Source organism: Saccopteryx leptura, chromosome 9 (genome assembly GCF_036850995.1).
Source record: "Saccopteryx leptura isolate mSacLep1 chromosome 9, mSacLep1_pri_phased_curated, whole genome shotgun sequence".
Taxonomy (NCBI): Eukaryota; Metazoa; Chordata; class Mammalia; order Chiroptera; family Emballonuridae; genus Saccopteryx; species Saccopteryx leptura.
The window spans coordinates 77,284,567-77,302,082 of record NC_089511.1 but is presented as its reverse complement, the minus strand read 5'-3'; the positions used below and the strand labels follow the sequence as shown (position 1 = coordinate 77,302,082).

Here is a 17,516-nt window from a genome sequence, read left to right as displayed (position 1 = left end):
CCGTAGCCTTGAGATCTTAACTAGGAAGAATGTGTCATCCTCTTTTCTCTGAACAGAGGAAGCTACTAAACTGAAACCCACTATCAGGTAGGAAGGCCATCTGGCCAGGAGAAAGTACCTATCTGCTGGAGGCATACCACCCAGCTATGTGTTAAACAAAGACCGAATATAATTCCTCTACTCTGCAAATTATTAGCTGTGTGACCATGGGGACATTACTCACCTTCTCCAACCTCAGTTCCCTCACTTCAAACACAATGATAAAAGCTAATCCACCATGGTCGTGGCAGGCATAAATGAGAAAAGAGGTGGCCCAGGACAGTATCTAGTACATAGGCTTCACAGTATGACTGTGCACACATCTCCTCTCTATACGCATGTGAGATACGGATTTTATACATGGGTTCTACCAACTCGTGCACCAATTTATGGTATATTCATTCATTCACACAAACACATCATGCATCAAAATGCTCAGGTATGCACTCATGCCTGTACACAAACACATGTCTGCAACCATCTGCATTTGTGAAAGTCTTTGTCACCTCTTTCTCCCCTGGTCACACCTGCCATATGCTGTGTTCTAGTGTACTGCTCACGCCGGGCACTGAGGTATTTCAGATCATGGATGATGGTAGAGCTGAAACCGAGCCCAGTGTCATTCCACAGCCAACTCCTTCTCAGGGTCACAAAGCTTTGAAAAGTGAGAATCGCAAGGCTCCTCAGAAATAATCCAATCTGCTGGTTCTGAAACCTATTTTCTGGTGATGTGATCCTTTCTTCAAAGGAAGTCTCACCGAGTGACCCCACCATGTAAAGCAAACAGGGCAGTGTTGCACCTATGAGAACGCTGCAGATATCCAGGTTCCTGCTTATTGTCCCCTCCCCAGGTGGCCCTGACATCCTGCCACAGAGACACTGGATTCCAGGAAACACCTTTATTTAGCATATGGAGAAATTGGGGCCCAAGTTGACAGAGCGAATCACCCAGTGCCACACAGTAGTTTGTGACAGGGCAGGACCTAAACCGAGATCTACTGGCTCAAAGCCACTACTCATCCCTCTGAGTTTCCAAAATATAGCCATCTAAATATCAGCATTTATATTAAGCATTAAATCCATTTTGCTAAACAGTAACTACCTCGCCATATACGATGCACCAAGCTTTAGATGTCAACTAGTCTGACTTACTCTCCCTTTCATTGCCCTTATGTCTTGCTTAATAAGACATTTTATTCAGATGCTGCTGAGGTAATAAAGGAAGAAGCGTGGTTGCCAAATGCACTGCCATTTTTATTTTTAGCTTCACTGGAGTAAGGGGTTATTTTCCTGTGAAAAGGATGAAATGCAGCTGCCGGCCTTTTAAATTGTATCACGCAATCCTGCCTTTGCCCGAGCAATAGATTTCCAGATAACTGCAGCAATCTTCCCGAAGTGTAAAAAAACAAAACCAAAAAGTAAAAATAAAAATGGCCACTGCCATGCTGCCCAGGCCCTGCTCAGCCTCAACTGCAAAGCGTGTAGCAGCAGGATGGGCTCTTTGCGCCCGCCCCGTGGATCTGCCAAGCCCCGCCCCCCACAAGAGCTAGGTGCCAACACTGCAGGCTCTGCAGCCAACAGTGCAAGACCCTGGCACTTCCTCTGTAGTTCCAAAGAAAAAACTGATAACGATAATGATGGTATTAAATTGGTTATCAATACATGTGTTAGGTATTAAATTGGTTATCAATGCATGAATTAACTTATTTAATTTTCATAATAACCCTATGAGGCAGGTACTATTATTGTCACCATTCCACAGATAAGGATACTAATGCATAGAGAGGTTAAACGGCTCACTGAAAGCCACCAATTATGATGTGGTAGAGGCAGGATTTGAACCCAGGACTGCTGGGCTCTGAAGCCTGAATTGATAGGCACTACAGTAAAAGAGGCAAGGCTTTGGTGTCAGCAGACCTGAGTCCAAATCTACTATGCTATGTACTAACTGTGTGTCCTTGGGCAAGTAGCATGACCTTTCTGAGCTTCACTTTCTTCATCTGTAAAATGGAAACAGCATCCCCAGCTTGTGGATTTATTGGAGGGAATAGCTTGCTCCCTTGCCTCTAGTCAGGAGGTCCATTTTCTTAATACTTAATCTGGGCTCACAATGACCCCAAATGAATAAAAGGAACGGAGTTCTGGTGCAGCAGGAAGCAGTATGCCATGTAAACTGTGAGAAGACAGCCTGGAAACAGAAGGGTGAAGGGGAGCAGGAGAGAAGGGTTTTGCAAGAGGATCTCTCTAGTCATGAGGATCTCTAAGGAACATAGTGGAACCAGCAGCTGAGGAAGAAGACAGGCATGTTTGTATTAGTTGAAAACTTACATGTTTTACAGTAGCTTATATGATGGACACATTTTACACTTGAAATCTGTGTAGGCCTAAGGGTTAGAACAAGAACCAGTGGATGGAAATTCCAGGGAAACACATTTGGTTCATGCTAAGAACAAACCCTCTATATGTCTCAGGTAAGCTGGTTTGCAAGCCCATGGAGACAGTGAGTTCCCGTCACTGAGGACCCCTAAGAGGATATACTGAAATGCAGGGTAAGCTCCATGCATTCCAATCCTGAAATTCTTTGACTCAAGAGTAGAAATCCCAATTGTGTCTCTGGAGATCCAACTTGAGACCCGTAGTGTTGCTGTCCGGCTTTTCGACTTGCTGTAGCCAGAGTGCTGTGTGGAGCCCAGGCTGAGGCTTCTTAAAGACACGGCAAGCCACCCAGTTTCTCACTAGATGCAGAAAGATGAAGAGAGTTCTAACATGTAGAACTCTGGAAGGGTCCTTTCTTGGGATGAGAAAAGGCCAGAGGTTCTAGGAGAAAAACAACAAACTCCTGCTAGGGCAGGAAAATAGCTCAGTGAATAGAAAAACAACCCGCTGCTTACTTACAGCAAAGTTACAGATCCACAAAAGCAGGATAACAGAAACATGGAGAGGTGCTGATGTGTGGTAACACGCCACGGTAACCCACAAGACATGTCCTGGCAGAACTGGAGAATGTGGTACAATCCCAAATGGTCATTCATGCCCATAAATCCCCAGGGGCAAGACACGACTAATTAATCTACTTAATGAGCAATTTCGTACTACATTATGTGAATTTAAACAAAGGGGGGGGGGGCAAGCTACCAGCTCAAATGTCCAGCCAGGCCCGAGGAAGACCAGGAGCAGAGGTCTCCATCTTCTGGAAACTGGTTTACTATAACCTGGACCAGAATGCTATGTGTAAGTATATATTTGTATGCAGAGCACTAAAAACTTCAGACACATGCTTTTATTTTGGCTTGGAAGCTGGTTTACCTTTGTGATCAGAAATACCTTTTCTAGTTATCCTTTTATTTTATTTTGTTTTGTTTTTTCTCCCCGTCCCCCTTTTAACTCCAGTAACGAGACGGAGAAGAGCTCTCTGAGGCTTGCTTCTTCCTAGGCAGCTCTTTGACTAATATTGATGCCTAATTCTAATAAAATCCTTCCCAGGATACATTACACACACAGGAATAACAGAGATAAAACAGTAATCAATCTGGCATCTAAATGCGCCCCCCCAAACTCACAAATATATAGCATACTGATTAAAAGTATTGGACTTTGGTACAAGACACCCAAAGTTTGAATCCTAATTCTACCACTTCATAGCTGTGTGATCTTGTGCAAGTTACTTAACCTCTCTGGGCTTCAGGTTCCTCATCTGCAAAATGGCAATATTAAGAGAATCTATCTCAGAAGGTTTTCACGGAGTTAAATAGGTTAATTAACATATATAAGCATTTAAACCATTGCCTGGCACAGAATTAGGGCTGATACGAATGTTTGCTGCTGCTGCTCTCTGCTGCTACTGCTACCTTCTTCTTCCTCCATACCTGGCAATTACTTCTTTGAAAAGAAGTCTCCACTGCAAATTACAGCAAGTCAAAGATTGTACTGTGGCGGTACACAGTTCAAGAACTTAGAGGATTTTCAGAACATATTTTCTATGATACACAAATGTTTCAGACACACAAAAAAATAGGTATTTTTTTACATGAGCAACTACCGTATTCCACCCCTCCCAGACTCTAACACCACTGAGCCACTGGGGTGATTAAATCATAAAGATGTGATATGTGTTACGGAGGAAGTACTCCAAAGCCTGATATAAAAATCTTCATTACCAGCCAGGGCCCTGCAAGAGGACCGAATTAACCTCACTACCAGGAGTATATTAAGGGAAAATAATAAATTATTCAAAACCTATGCTGATAGAGCAAAAAAAAAAAAAAATTATGGAAAAATCATCAGATTATTGCATTTTAATCATGATCCCATTGTATGGCTTAAAGTGTTAAGTCCTTTTAGCATTTTGGCAGAAGATAAGCCAGCCCCAGAGTGACTTCATATCAGTGTCATCCCTGGGAGAACAGACAGCATAACCTGAAGAAAAGAAAAGGTCAGCAGATGAGGCCGTAGATCTGAAAAGCCAGAAATATGCCAAGGCGTCCCCAGGTGTACTTGTAAGAAAGCCACCTAGTCAACCCGAGTGGCAGGCGGCTGTTCGGATGTGCACGTGCCTTCTCTTAAATCACCCTTTTCTTCAAAAAGCGGAGAGAAACCCCCAGTCTCTCGAATTTAATTTGTTGGCTCTTGAGAAAAGGGGAAAGATTATAAAAGAAAAGAAAATACACAGACACCCACGGAAGAGGCCTCCCCACGCCCTCCCCTCTGTGCACTCCAGCAGCCCCGCCGCCCCCCACCCTTGTTTAATGTCTCTAACTTTATGCCATGTTCTCTTCCTCTTTCAGCGCGGCTGAGCAAAGCTGACAGGCGGATTCCTTTGGTTTTCAGGGTATTAAAGCCACTTTCCCGCTCTGACAGCCTGTTCTACTCTGCCACCTTATAGCTCCGGCTTCACACTCCTCTGGGCAGGCAGTCCTTCCTGACAGACCACTGTCACTTCCCATCACCCTCTGTATATCCTGTTCTCTCCCCCTCAGCACGCATCCCGACTTTCCAACCAATGCAATTATTTTTTTTGACAAGCCATCCATCAGTTTTAACTTTAAAAGCACTTTCTGCTGATATCCATTGTTAAATCCTTTGCTTTTTTATGGGGCTTGCATGAGAGAATATGATATCAGACATTCAAACTACCAAACCATGTAAATTTACTTTGTTCTCAGCTATGTTTCCAATTTCACGTCCAATTTTTCGGTACATTATGCGTAGTTGTTGTGCTTAATATGATGTTGTCAAATCCCATTAAAGTTCACTGCATTGCACGGCTTTAAAAACAGGTTACAATTTGCATTCTATAAAGAAAGGAAGGAGTGCAGTCTGAAGTCAAGCTGAATCTTATTAAAATTATCTGTTCAATTGTTACATTTGTAGATGGAGTAATTTTGAGGCATTAGCTGAGACACATATGAAAATGTCAGCGTGCCAACTAACGACAATGAGAGCAAAAGGAATATCTCTGTGAAACTCAATAAAGCTCCTTTGCTGGTGACATAAATTTGATGATAATCCGAGGAAATGAATAAGGGACCATCCTGTTTGAATAGGAATTACCTTTTCTATTAAATCACTTTGGTGTGTTTCCATTTGGCCTACATCTTGGTCCTAGGCCACAGTGAGTCTCTGGGGACTTATTGCAATACAAGGGGGTAGAGAGAAGTCCAAAAGAGAATTTGTAAAAATAGAAAGTCATTTGTTTGAAGGGCATCCTACTTGGAGGCGTCTTAAAACATCCTAGGAAAGAGTCTTTAAAGATATTTTTTCCTGTTTGAAACAAGCACAAAGAAGAGAGCTGTTCCATGCACCAGCAGCACACAGATGACTTCATTGATCCGCAGGCAAATCCCTGAGCACGGAAAACTCGGGGGGAATGCAAACAAACATTGTGCAGAGGAACTGCTTGAGGTGCTGCTGGGATGCATGGAGGGGTGGTAGGAAGGACTGGGGATAGATTTATGAGATTAGAACCAATCACATCACTGGTTTTCAGGGGTTTTCCCTCGCCCAGCTGTATTTATGACAGCACTGATCTCTACATGTCTTGTCATTAAATCTAGTCTCTGATTTTAAAGGTATTCATCACCAGCACTGAGGAGAATTATGCCATTAGGGGCATTATTAACTGAACCATTGACTTCATTGACTATAACAAGTTGAATTTTTGTTTCACACACAAAAAGTATTCCCAGTGCAGACATCTATACCCCTTCAAAGTTATTTTATTAAGGACATCATAATTTTAATTCTTCCAATACTGTCAGTATTTAGGTAAGCCACAATGATAAAGAATAAAATTCAGTGACTATGGAAGATGGAATGTGGTATTAGGAAGTTCGTGCCGGGGCAGAGAGAAGAGCAGAGTGTGTTTTAGGTTCCGCTCAGACAATGACTTACTGTGTGACCTTAGGAAAGTCACTTAACATTTCTGGGCCCTCATTTTCCTATTTGTACAATGAGGGTAAGTATTCCTCATCGTTATCAAAAGGTTGAATGAGATAATCCATGTGTAGTGCCCTGTATCTTCTGGCACATTGTAAGAGTTTGAGAAACTCTCGGCATCATCATCATTATCATTACCCCCACCCTCAATAACAGAGGAAGAGCAGAGGGAAGAAGCCCATCAAGAGGTCTGGGCTGATAATAAGAATGAGTGTTTGGCCTAGATGTAGAAACAACAAACAGGTTTCAATTCTAATGATAAAGCTGGTGGTTTGGTGGCTACTTTCAGGATGTTGTTAAGGAAGATTGAGGCCTCATTCACTTTCTGGAAAAAGAGTCATGCAGTCAATGACTTATGCTCATGGTGAGAAGCACAGGGTGGTAGAAAATAGCTATGTTGAAAAGACAGCCATTAATGTTAGGACACTGCATCAAAAGGTAAAAAGAAAGCAAGGATAAGAAGGGGCAAGGAGTCCAATTTAACCACACAGGTGGCAGAAGGCTACTTTCAAACTGGCCAATAAAGAACCAAGCAAAGAGACAACAGGGCTTCCAGGAAGTTCCATACCCTTCTCCTGGTCTCAATGCATTTATGTCCACAGTCCAACCCACAATGCCATCTCAACCATTCTGACATACCAAGGACGGCACCAAGCCAAATCCCTTGTTGTCAGGCCTGGGAAGAAAGAGAGAATTAAGGAAATACAAATTAAAACCATAATAAGATAACACCTCACACCTGTCAGAATAGCTTTTATCTACAAGACAGGTGATATCATGAGTTGGAGAGGCTGTGGAGTAAAAGGAACCCTCATTCACTGCTGATGGGAGTGCAGACTGTTATAGCCACTGTGGAAGATGGCATGGCAGTTCATCAAAAACTTAAGAAGAGAGTTACCATATGACCCAGCAATCCCTCTTCTGCGTAGCTGCCCCCAAAATTTGAAAGCACTTATCTGTAAATATATATATATACCCCTATGTCCATTGCAGCATTATTGACAAGACATGGAAACAACCAAACTGTCATTCAATAAGTTATTGAATAAAAAAGCTGTAGTAGATATATGCAATGGAGTACTACTCAGCCATAAGAAAATATGAAAATTACTGCCATTTGTGACAACATGGATAGATCTTGAGAATATCATGCAAGGAAAATAAGATGGCAAAATTCAAGAACCATGTGATTTCACTCATGTGGGATACAGAATAGAAATCAACAAAGGACAAACAGTCTGGCAGTTACCAGAGGGAAGGGAGGCAAGGAGGCAGAAGAAGGGAAAGGGGGATAACGGTGATGGAGGGGACGATATGGGGTGGTGAACACACAATGCAATACACCGATGATGTATTATAGTACTGTGTACTTGAAACCTATATAATTTTATTAACTAATGTCACCCCAGTAAATTTAAATAAAATTTAGAAAATAAAGGAATATAGGAGGGAAATAAAGGTGGCAACAATTTAAAGCTTCAGAGAATAAGTAACTCTTCTTTCTGAGCAGTGAGAGATTGGTTGAAAAGGGAGAAACTTGTTCCGAACAGTCGGTTGCTTGATGGAACATGGAAGGAAGGAAGATGGGCACCCTGACTTTCCCCCATCACTGGGAGCCTGGCTCCTCGGCAAGCAGGAGACAGATCTCAACACTGAGCAAATACCTGTTCAAGTTTTACATTTGGTTCTTTTTGCTCACCACAGTGGAAGAAGCAAAAAAAAAAAAAAAAAAGATTAAAAAGTAAAAGACGGATGGGGGAGGTAGGGGCGGAACAATCGAAGGATGGAGGAGTTTACTTCTAAGGCACTTTAAAGGACAGACAATGGGGTGGGGCAATGGAATGGGAAGTCTCACAAGATTAAATGCCCAGCAAGGAAGGATGGAAAGGAGGAAGGGGATGCAGAACCACAGTTTTAAGAAAACTTCCTCACTAATGCTTCTTGAAATTTCAGATCTTGAAAAGAAAGCACACTTCGTCTTGGTTTTAAACTAATTCTTGAGAGGCCTCACTCTTACCAGGAAGTGCCTTTGTTTCCTACAAGTTGGAAGCATCTCAGATGGGTGAGGGTATGCCTACACACAGACACACATCACTTTTCTCAACCTCAGTCGGAGAGCTTTAATAACTACTCTAGCCTGACCTGTGGTGGCGCAGTGGATAAAGCGTCGACCTGGAATGCTGAGGTTGCCAGTTCAAAACCCTGGGCTTGCCTGGTCAAGGCACATATGGGAGTTGATGCTTCCTGCTCCTCCCTCTCTCTCTCTCTCTCTCTCTCTCTCTCTCTCTCCTCTCTAAAAATTAATAAAAGTAAAAAAAATAAATAAATACTCTAAAAATTCTCCAGATTGTGTCCAACATGAGTGGAGATTCAGCTTCTCACACCTATCAAGGTGAAAAGATTTCATACACAAGTTTCCCTGTTTGAAGGGTAATGCCCTACACATTGTCCACTGCTCCCTGGATGCCTGGAGCAGAAATTGCATATAGAACCAGGCTCCCATTGGCACCACCTGATCTGTATTTATATTCATCTTGCTACACATATATGTACTGTTGATCACCAAAGCAGATGTCCTTTGAGAGCAAAAATAATATATTCCACTACTCTATGACTCAGTCTTAAAAACCCACCACCTGATATAAAACAAGACCTCAGTGAATGCATCTGTTTGAGGAAGACAATATCAGGCAGTAATGACTGAACCTAAAATAGTATCTGAGAACCAGGTCTCTAGCAATGTGGTATTCTTATTTATTTTTTATTTTTTGTTTATTGCCAAATCTCATATCCTATGAAAGATTTACATGTCAGTGGCAGAAATATTCCTGTTTAAATATCTAACGAATGATTCCATTTGTTTCTTCCTACATTATTAATTTGATTTGTTTTAAAGTTATTGGATGTGAGAGGCATTAGACAGACCACACACAAAACGAGCTCCTTTCTCTCTAGAAAATTACTCTAGTAAAACAAGATGGCCCACCCGCACACTCTGACTCCGGTCTCCAGAGGGCAACAGCACAGAGCTGCATGCGTGGAGAGGAGGCTGCACTTCCTGGGGATTTTGCAAGCCATACGTGTTTACTGATCACATCCTAAGACCGGCATCCTAGAACTTGGCTGGGCCATGTTTCCTTTCCTATTCCTAGTGCCAGAAAGGAAGGAGGGTCTAGGAAGTGGTGTTAGACAAAGGATAAGAAGACTCAGATCTGGGTTCAGCTCTGCCATCCACAGCTACCTGACTATCCCTGGGAATCTCCTCTCCACATCGGCTCTGTCCGCTGTAAAATGCATGGAGAAAGCTGGACTGGATAGATTGTAGCACTAACCCGGTGTCAGTCAAACTCAGATCCCTGTCAATTCTATTAGACCAAGATTACTGACATTACTGGCTGGGTGACCTCTAGTCTTTGTTCTCTTGTGAAACATCTTGCTTTCTGCACATGAAGCTTCTCCAATCATTTCTAAATCATGGACATCCTCAAAGGATGTTCACAAGAAATTTGCAAATGGTTATAATGTAAGTCAAATGTGTCATAAACAAGAGAAGTCCATGTGACGCACGTTGAATCTGGACTTCCTGAGTGCAGTGTACACGCCAGTTTCACTTAGGGCAGCACTTCCCAACCTGCTGATGTATGAAGGCTCTAAGGACTTCGCACTGAATGGGAGAGGCTTTCTAAAAGGACACTTTTGCCAAGCCCAGGGCAGGGGATGCGGGCATGGCCTGAGCAGGAGGAGATGAGTGCCCCACACCCAGACCCACACGGAGAATCAAGCTTGAGTGCTGTGCTGCAAGCCAAAGAAAATGAACAAACCAGGCTAAGGTCAACTCAAGGGATTTGGTCAAGGTGATGTTGACTTTCAGAGAGGAGAGGAAGAGAGAAGAGAGATCATTAATAATTCAGGGACAATGCATTTTTGAAATTCAGGTTTAAGCATCCCAAAGAACCAGAGCAAATTGGATCATTTCTCTAATTCCACAGGACCCCCTTTGGACCTCCTCCAGGTTCCGCATCGCGGGGACAGAGGGAACATGTCCAATCACACAGATGCCCTCACTAAAGCTGCAGTCTTTTAACTGTAGCAACAAGTTTACAGAATGTGCTAAAAATTCCAAACAGCTTCTTTGGGGGAGTGCCCTCGGCGTTTTCATGAAATGAGCTCCAGAGACTCCCTAACTGAGATTTCATTAGTCTCAAAACATACAGTCACTCAGTTACACAGAAGTATTTCTCTTAAGCATCTCAGAAAAACGCTCCAGCCGAGCACAGAGGCCCCAGCGCTGAGTGGCTCCCACCCCGGGGCCTGGCCACACACACACTGACAGAGAGTGGTGCTGAGCACGATTCTCATGCTGTAGGTCATCTGCATGACACCAAACTGGACAGAATCTTTTAGATGAAATCACCTAGAGCATGAAAAGATTCTCAGACAGTGCCAAGGACCAGTACATGCAGACCAGCTAGGTAAATGAATCTTGGGCCTCTACTGCCCTTCCGTGTCTTAGAAAATCAGTGAAGCCTTCCTTTTCGCTTTAGCACTGTCCAGGATGGACCTCATACGAGTCACGCAGAGAAGGGCTGGGAGCAGCAGTCGGATCAGGCTGCTCACCTTGGCACCCTGGCTCTGTCTCATTTCCTCTCTGACCTCAGTCAAACTAAATTGCTAAACCTCTCTCTGGACCTCAGTTCATCCTCTCAAAACTGGACATAATAATGCCACCTGATTCCTAGGGTCATTGTGAGAATTAAATATTAAGCTATGTATTTGAAAAATGCAAATCAAAATCATAATGAGACACCACCTCACACCTGTTAGATTGGCTATTATCATCAAGACAGGTAAGAACAAGTGTTGGAGAGGCTGTGAAGAAAAAGGAACCCTCATTCACTGCTGGTAGGAATGTAAAGTAGTAAAACCATTATGGAAGAAAGTATGGTGGGTCCCTCAAAAGTTTAAGAATAGAACTACCATATGACCCAGCAATCCCTCTACTGGGTATCTACCCCAAAAACTAAAAAAACATTGGTACATAAAGACACATGCACCCCCATATTCATTGCAGCATTATTCACAGTGGCCAAGACATGGAAACAACCAAAGTGTCCTTTGATAGAGGATTGGATAAAGAAGATGTGGTACATATTATATATACAATGGAATACTACTCAGCCATAAGAAACAATGACATATTAACATTTACAACAACATGGATGGATCTTGAGAACATTATACTAAGTGAAATAAGTAAATCAGAAAAAGCTAAGAATTGTACAATTTTCACATAGGTGGGATATAAAACTGAGACTCATGGACACAGATAAAAGTGAGTGGTTTCCAGGGGTAAGGGGACATAGGGGAGGGGCTGGGGGAAGAGTTGGGGGGAATGGTGTAAAGAGGGACAAATATATATAAGGTGACAGAAAATGATTTGACTTTGGGTGATGGGTATACAACATAATCAACAGTTCAAATGCTATAGAAATGTTCACCTGAAATCTATGTGCCCTTATTGATCAATGTTACCTTGTTAATTTTCTAAATAAAATTTTAAAATTTAAAAAAAAAAAAGTTAAGCCCTGGCCAGATAGCTCATCTGGTTAGAGCAGGGGTCGGGAACCTATGGCTTGTGAGCCAGATGTGGCTCTTTTGATGGCTGCATCTGGCTCGTAGACAAATCTTTAATTAAAAAAATAATAATAACATTAAAAATATAAAACATTCTCATGTATTACAATCCATTCATTTCCTACCACTCATGTTCATGATTGCAGGTGGCTGGAGCCAATCACAGCTGTCTTCCGGGACAATGTCAAATTTTTATTGGATACTGCGTAACGTACACAGGTCGTTGTATGGCTCTCATGGAATTACATTTTAAAACATGTGGTGTTCATGGCTCTCTCAGCCAAAAAGGTTCCCGACCCCTGGGTTAGAGCATTGTCTCGAAGCGCAGAGGTTGCTGGTTCAATCCTGGTCAGGACACATACAGGAACAGACTGATGTTTCTGTCTCTCTCCCTTCCTCTCCCCCTTTCCTCTCTCTCTAAAATCAATCAAAAATAAAAACATGTTAAGCTATGAAAAGCATATGGAACCATGCCTGATACTTAGTAAGCCCTCAAAAAAAGTTATTTTCTCTTTTGTTACTCTGCAGGACAAATCCTTTCTTTCAAGTATGTCATTTTCTTCACTTTCCTTTCCCAATGCCCAATCTTTTGAGGAAAGAAGTGTCCTACCTATGTCTCCTTCCTTCATGTACAGGGCCTGGGCTAAAATATAACAGATGTATGGGCAATGTCTGTAAATTAAATAAGTAAACACAGACAGGAGTAGGGCCGGTCCCATAGTCATACTCACCTGGCCCATGCGCTATTCCCCAAAGTCAAAGCCCTTCTTCTCTGCCTGGCATGATTCCACACACGGCTCACAGCTCAGCCCAAGACATCTGCTCCATAAGGTACTGGGAGGCAGAGTCAGGGCAGTAGTTAAGGCGACAACTCTACAACCAGACTCCTGTGTTCTAACCCCAGCACTTCCACACATAGACCCTAGTGTGACCTAACGCCACCCAGCTACATGTACCACTGTGAACATTTTATTTCCATTGTCTCATAGACACCTAAGAAGTACGTACTATTATTACCACTTTGCAGTCAAAGAAACTAAGGTTCACAGAAGTTTACTCACCCAAGTTTACTATACTCACAGTCAACATTTTCCTCCTCCTATCGTGTTTGATCCCCAATGATTCCCCTTTAATTCAATCTCTTTTTTTAATCTCCTGCCTTGCTGTGAAGTAGGAAGGACTAAATGTACCCTTTGGGGGCCAGTTTCCGACTTGGAGGTCTAGCCACCTCCAAGGCTGCGCATTTCTTAGAACCAGGCCAGGGCTGACTAGAGAGGTCATGTGATAATGGTCACTCCCCACCCACTCAGCCTCCGTTGGTCTGACCACACCAACATCCCCCGATACAGGATGTCGGCTCTCCACTTAGAAGGGGTGTTTGGGATGGGTCCTCCCCAGGACTGAGCCCAGGGCCTTCCAACCAGTCAGCTGTGGGGTCAGTGACTAGTCCATGTTCTCTAAAGTGACCCACCCCCAGGATGGGCTCCTGCTAACACCCTGAGAACCCAGCCAAAGCAATATTGAAACCAGCCTCCCAATGCTGCTGGCATCCATGCTGCTGGATGGGAAAATCCACAGGATGAGCTTCAGAAGCATGGAACACTGGAGCTGCCTCTGTCACCTGGTGACAAGGGCGAGGCCACACACATACCAGGTAGTGCTGACCCCCCCCCCCCCCGCCCTTACATACTCTGGACCTGACTTGGAAGTGCTGTTCCCTATTTATAGCCCGCAGAGCAGGCTCCCTATCCTGCTCCACTCCTTGGCGAGGGAGATCTCAGGCCCTGCCACTGCTTCTACACAGTAAACCTTCTCCAGGTTTATGTAAATACCATGGCAACCAGAGCCCTGACACAGAAAGACACGCAAAGAAACAACTTAACATAAGGTCAACAAGCCCCCTGACAAAAAGCGTCTACAGTGCTCCATCTTCAAAATACAGCCAACCCTCTGTTTCCCTTCCTAACCCCTCGGCTAACAGGCTAATGAGATTCACAGACAACATATTAAATGATGGAATTTTCCGCACAGCTCCATTTCTTTCTATAAATAATTTTAAAACTATTACCCAATAATGTATTGTAATAAAAAAGCTGACAGGGTCTTGCTCAACAAGTAATCAGCGGTGTGTTTTCGCACCTGGAGACGGAGAACTTTCTTATTATGTGCCCCTGGTGATTTTTAGGTGTTTCCACAAAGCTATAGCCATTATTTATAAGCCACCAGTTACTTCCCCTCGCTGTATGCTAAAATTAACGAAAACTTATTTTAAAGATTCAGAAAGCCCAGCAGACTAGAGGGTTTGTGCCAGGCGGCCATGGAGGGGTAGGGGGCGTTTTTGTCAGGGCACTTGTGGCTCTCCTAAAGGCAGCTCTGATGCCATCCACAGGGCAGGAGGCAGCATCAGCGGAAAAGAGGTGACTCTGCTGGGATGAGTGCTGGGAAGCAGCGATGCACCCAGGGAGGGGCTGTCTCCCCCTTTGTGCCTCGGCCTTGGCAGCCCAGAGCACCAGGGGAGCCCAGCCAGCAAGAGCCGCATGCACTGGGCGGTCTCTGCCGCCAGGCACTGAGCTCCTGCCCACAGTCACTGCCTAGACACCTTGGTGCGTAGTCCTTGCAGAGTGAGCATTCCGCAGCAGCAGCTCATGGGCGCTGGTGGCCAGTGCACACACACGCACATGCACACACACATAACCCAAGCCCATTCCTGGCACTCCCAGTTGAAAGTCAAGATGAAGAAAAGGCGCCTGACCTGTGGTGGCGCAGTGGATTAAGCGTCGACCTGGAAATGCTGAGGTCGCCGGTTCGAAAACCTGGGCTTGCCTGGTCAAGGCACATATGGGATTTGATGCTTCCAGCTCCCCCCCTTCTCTCTCTCTGTCTCTCTCTCTCCTCTCTAAAAAAAAAAAAAAAATGAATAAAAGATGAAGAAAAGGCAAGACTATGAAAACCATTAGGTCCCTTTAACTACAGATCTCTGTCTCTTAAGATTTGCACCAATGGGTCTAATAGGGTCTACTCCAGTGGCTCTAATTCCAGACCCACTTCAAATGTGTCCTCCAGGAAACCCTGTTTCCCACCATGGGGAGGGATTGCCTTCCTCGTTGAGTCCGTAGCAAATGTGGCTGCTTCTATGACACTTACTGGCTGGCCTGGTTTTCTGGCTACTTGGGTTCTTATCTCCCTGAAGGACAAACTAGATAGGCTCTTGAATGACCATGTCTACTCATGTCCCTAATTCCTCTCTGTCCTGCCTCTGAAATTGGGTAAGGCAGCATAGTTCAGTCTAGAAAAAAAAACAAACCCAAAACCACCAAACTTGAAAATGAAGTTATGGAATCAAGCCCAGGTTGCCCTGCGAGCTGTGATCTTAGGCAAGTCACTTACCCTCTCTGAACTTCTGTTCTCTCAATTGTTGAATAAAAAAGGTTCGACATGAGAATTGCTAAGGTCCCTGTAAGCTTTAAACATCTCTGACTTTATAATACAAAGTCTTGGTATTTGTAACTGACAGTGACATCCTAGCTTAAAACAGCCAGAGGACCACTTGTTTTTTTTAAGGGGGCCAGTGTATGGTTTGGGGGAAAGAGAGTTTGGAGGAGTTTTCTTCCTTTGCCACTAGTCACATCACACAGACCTTGACCTCTGCACTGAGTCATAGCCACAAGAGGTTAAGGTGCCCCTATTTCCAGCATAACATCTGTCTGCTGATATATCTGAATGACATTTAAAATAATTAGCAGACTTCTCATCTACCAAAAAAGTTGACTATAATTAAGGTGCCAAATGAACACAGATCAACCCAGTTTACAAAGAATGATCACTTAAAAAGAAAACAAGAGAGGGTGGCTAACTATGAGATCTGTCCTCTAGGTCAGTGGTCCCCAACCCCCCGGGCTGCGGACCGGTACTGGTCTGTGGGCCATTTGGTACTGGTCCACAGAGAAAGAATAAATAACTTACATTATTTCCGTTTTATTTATATTTAAGTTTGAATGATGTTTTCTTTTTTAAAAATGACCAGATTCCCTCTGTTACATCCGTCTAAGACTTGCTCTTGACGCTTGTCTCGGTCACGTGGTACATTTATCCGTCCCACCCTAAAAGCCAGTTCGTGAAAATATTTTCTGACATTAAACCGGTCCGTGGCCCAAAAAAGGTTGGGGACCATGCTCGCTTCAGCAGCACATATACTAAAATTGGAATGATACAGAGAAGATTAGCATGGCCCCTGCGCAAGGATGACACGCAAATTCGTGAAGCGTTCCATATAAAAAAAAAAAAAAAGGTTGGGGACCACTGCTCTAGGTGACACCATGACTAAAACATGCCAATCACAATTTTGAATCCATAAAAGGGAACCAATGGATCTTCTATCTTGCCAGAAAATGTGGCGCTGATATTGGCAGAGAGCATTCACTGATTGAAAGATGCTTAACTCTGGAGAAAGAGATGAAAAATGTATCTGTTAAATTATATCCCTGCCCACCAAAATCCTAGTTTGATGTACTTCTTAGCAGCATAAGTGCATCCTTATGATGCAAGTCATATGGACAGAAGAAAGCTGCATCTCTGTGTTCCCAGCACATGGGATTAATAAAGCCACAAGTTCATTTTTAAACTTAAACACAGCACACTAATAGGAGAGGTGAAACACTCCTTATAATAAACTCGCTATTTCAACAGCTGGAAGCTAAGGAGCAACCAAATAACAGTGGAGAAAACAACTTCCAGCTGCAATTTTTTTTTTTATCCTTTTGCAAGTACGTGTTACACATGTTTTGACTATTTTTGAAAAGAAGGAGAAAAAAAGAAAACAAAACCTTGGGCAGTCACCTCACCATGGCTTTTTTTTCTGCAGGCCTTTTTTATTTGGATGATATCACTTTGGTTAATAAACCACTTCTTTGTAATCATTTCTGAAGAAACACGGAAAGACAGGCAGGAGCTTCTCCAGGAACACTGATAGTCAGTGGACATGCACAAGGAGGGGCCACGTAGCCAAAGGCAGAGCCTTTTGAAGGATAAGTTCATGAGGGATTCAGGAAAGAAAACAAGCCAACAGGAGGCCACTCACCTGACCTAGACAGACAAAGGACCAGACACAACTCGGTGGCATTCTCCACACCCTCACGGTCCTCGGGGGGCTTCCTGACATGAGCCACTGGATGGACCTGGCATGACTGTCCTGCACTGCGCCCTTCACAGGGCCTGGAGGTGAACTCCACGGTCTCCTTCCTCCTAAGGCAAAAGTGCGTCAGCTATCTGAGAGGCCGGGAACACTCAGCCTGCCCCCACCGTCAGCCAGGCCGGGCTGCCTTCCCCGTCAGGCACAGGAAGCACACTGACCAGGGCCCATGAGACGTTAGGGGGACCACAAAACGTTCAAATTTCTTTTAGTAGCAGAA

The 17,516-nt window shown here is 43.8% G+C and overlaps 1 protein-coding gene and 1 non-coding gene across 2 annotated transcripts in view; one reads left to right on the top strand and one right to left on the bottom strand.

Annotated features, from left to right (window-relative positions):
• Nucleotides 1-17,516, bottom strand: part of LRMDA (leucine rich melanocyte differentiation associated) — a 1,214,945-nt gene that overhangs the window by 698,024 nt on the left and 499,405 nt on the right. The gene's annotated exons all lie outside the window — the stretch shown is intronic.
• Nucleotides 16,278-16,384, top strand: LOC136381602 (U6 spliceosomal RNA). Its single transcript, XR_010747095.1, has one exon. It is a non-coding gene; the product is annotated as a U6 spliceosomal RNA (small nuclear RNA).